We start from the raw sequence: 3,523 nt of genomic DNA on the forward strand, positions 1-3,523 counted from the left end.
ACCGAGGGGGGCGGGGACAAGCTTCTTCCGCCTGGCCCGCATGATGATACGAGGAAAATACATAATGCTATAAACGTCGTCTATATCTATGACGTCTAACAGTTGATAAATGAGGCAGGATTAAAGGATGTGGTAATATGTTCAGACTCCAGTTCTGCTGTTATATTGAAGCACAACAGTCAGACACTACAGACAGGATTTAGTAGTGGAGATATTGCAAGAATTAGGTTACAGCAGGAAAGAGTGAGGGTAATATTCATGTGAGTACCAGCCCTATGGTACCAGCTCATGTTGGGGGTAAAAGGGAATGAGGCAGCAGATAAAATGGCGAAACAAGCTCTGCAGGAGGATAGAATAGGAATGGAAATAACATAGTAGAGATGAAATTAAAGCTATAATTAAAAAGCAAATAAATCAAAGATGGCAACAAATGTGGGAAACAGGAAGTAAGGGTAGACACATGTATGCAATACAGCCAAAAGTGGGGGAAAATAGGTACTTGGGTGGAAGTAGAAGAGGGGAAAACATTTTATCAAGACTTAGAATAGGACATACAGGACAAAAAAATTGAAATTAATGTCCAAGCACCCGACAGGACTCTGTGAATGGTGTGGAGAAAATCAAACAGTAGAACCTGTTATCATGTATTGTGTAAGATATAAAGAGGATAGAGAAAAAATATTTGAAGAGAATATGTGGAAAGAGGAGATTGATATAACATTGAGAAACATAAAAACCAGAACAGGGAAATTATAATAGAGAAGCTTTATTTAAATATTTGGAAGACGCAGGTTTAATTAATAGGATTTGAAAGATTTTTATTTTATTTTTAAGCCAGAGGAGCCGAACACGCAGCGCTGGCTGTAGTATAAGGTTTTAATATAGTGGGTAAGGATGGGGGTAGTGGTTAGAGTCTCTGGATCAGTAGGTAGTGGCGGTAATGTTCGAAATCAATACATTTTCTAATCAGAAGATTGAAAAAAACATTGCCAATTAAAAGTTTAAATTAAAATTTATATTTCAGATAAATGCTGTTTTTAACATTGATAATAATAATAAATGTTTCTTAAGCATCAAGTTGGCATTTCAGAATGATTTCTGAAGGATCATGTGACTCTAAAGACTGGAGTAATGATGCTGAAAATTCAGCTTTGAAGCACAGAAATAAATTGCATTTTAAAATATATTAAGATAGAAAAAAGTTCATTGTAAAAAAACAAAAAAAAACAATAATAGGTTTTTGCTGTATTTTTGCTCAAATAAATGCAGCCTTGGTAAGCAGAAGAGACTTCTATCAAAACCATTAAAAATCTTAATGATTCAAAACTTTTTACTGGTAGTTTATATTAAAACATCGAAAACACCTGGATATTTATGTGTATATATTAAGCATTTATAATATAATATAGGGCCTATGTAATATATTTGCCTCATCTCACTATTCTGAAAGATTTTGTTCCTTAAAAAACATGTTTAATTTTGTAAAACATACATTTTCAACATCATATTTTATTGCTGGGACTGAATGGGAATGGGAAGTCAAAACGGTTCTTTTTTCCTGTTTTGCCTCATGTCTTTTCTCGTGCAGCTTGGCGTCTTGCGGGCTGCAATGGGAGACGCTTCCATCCCTCCTCTCGCCTTTGCGCCTTGGCTTGAGGGAGCAGTATTTGTGTGCGGCGTTACTGATCCCGGAGGGAATTGTACATACCTCTTTTGGTTGTCCCTTTTTGTTTTTCTCATCATGGCCCCTCCATTCCTGAGGTTCCTGCCACAGCTGTCCAAATGCCAGAGTTGTCTGTCTCCACATCCACAATGTCAGAGCTCCCTTCTCAACCACCTTGATGCTACAGCTGGAGGTTTCTGCTATGGCTGTTCCAGTCCAGTCTGTCTCTTCCTCCGCAATGCCAGTGCTCCCAGTAAATCCGGCCACAGGCACCACAATGGTGTCGTTTCCTCCACAGATGTTCCTGCAAAGAGCAAGCACCAAAGGCCATCTCAGCCTCTCTGGTTTCCAAGTTCCCAGTCATCTCTGACCAGGCCCAGAGGTTTCTTTCCTGTCTCAGAGGTTCCTGTAATTGTCTCAGTGGTCAGCTATCGAAGCTGTCTTAGCTCAAAATCTCCAAGCTCCCAGTCATCGGTCATGGCCTCCTGGGTCAGTTAGTGCCACCTCAGAGGTTCTGTGGCCATTCGAAAGCCAGAACCAGTCTGTTACGGCTGCCACAGAAGGTGCCTTCATGGGCACCCCCATCTCCAAGCTCTGCAATGTCTTGGTTCCAGAGCTCCCTGCTATGTCTGTCCAACCTCAGAGATCCCTGATATGGCTACTCAAAAGGTTTCTGCGATGACCACCTCATGTCTGCTCAGTCCAGTCACTCTGAAGTTACTGCCACTGCCAGCCCAGGTTCCTTGTCATGGCTGCTTCAGAGCCGATGCCAATACTGCAAGTTTTGGCTGCCCCAGTTATTCCTGCCACTGGCACTCCAAAGGATCCCGTTTGTGGCGAACAGCGAGGCAGAGGGACCGTGAGGGCGGGACGAGGCGGCGCTCATCAGGGAATTGAATGTCCGCCGGTTCCCGCCTCTTTCTTCCCGTACAAACAACCTTTACTACAGTGGTGCCGAAGCCCGGGAGGAAGGAGGGACACGCTGTCGAAGAGCCCTCGCAGCTGAGGGGGATCGCGGTGCCGCGGAGTTCGGGCAGCGCGGAGGAGAGAAGTCTGCGAGCGGCTGCCCGAAGCGTGGTGCTGGAGCGGATGAAGGTCGGTGGGACGGAGAGCTCGCTGCCGTGCCCCTGGGTCGAGGTGGGGTGGCTGCCGTCCGCGAGGGGGCGAAGGAGTCCCCAGCGCTTGCCCGGAGCCGAAGCCTGCTGCCGTCCGCCATATTGGGGAGGAGCCGGAGCGCTGCCGTCCGCCTGGTTGGGGAGGAGCAGGGAGCGCGGGACGGGGACTCGCTTCCGGCCGCCCTCAGAAGGAGGAGCCACCGCCGGCCGCCAGGGGGCGGAGGAGTGTCGAGCCGTCCACCGGCCGTCCAGTACCACCGCATGGCACCGCGAGGAAGAGCCTCTCGGCTGGCTGAGGACCGAGCGGCAGTGTGTCTGGGAACCGGATCAGAATTTTTTTTTTTTTTTTTTTCTCCTCTCTCCACTCTCTCGTCTCTGTCGCTCCTCATGTTCCTCGCTCCGTTCTCTCACCTCGCTGTTCTTACCCCCAGGTCCCGCGGCCGCCTGCGAAGGGCGTTGGGGGTATGTGGCGAACAGCGAGGCCGAGGGACCGTGAGGGCGGGACGAGGCGGCGCTCATCAGGGAGGATGAGCGCCAGCTGCGCGCCGCAGCGATCTCGGCCCTCGCGGAGGAGTGAGGGACTATAAAGGAGGAGCGACGACAGTGAGGGACGAGAGAGGACCAGGCCTGGATTTTATGTTGTATTTTATTTATGTTTTGTTATGTGTTGCTGCAGTCGACCGTGAGGGGCTGCAGCTTATTATTTTCATTTTGTGTTTATTTGTATGTAGGCGACAGTCGTCAG

The sequence above is a fragment of the Gobio gobio genome (genome assembly GCF_949357685.1).
Source record: "Gobio gobio genome assembly, chromosome: 20".
NCBI classification, from domain to species: Eukaryota; Metazoa; Chordata; class Actinopteri; order Cypriniformes; family Gobionidae; genus Gobio; species Gobio gobio.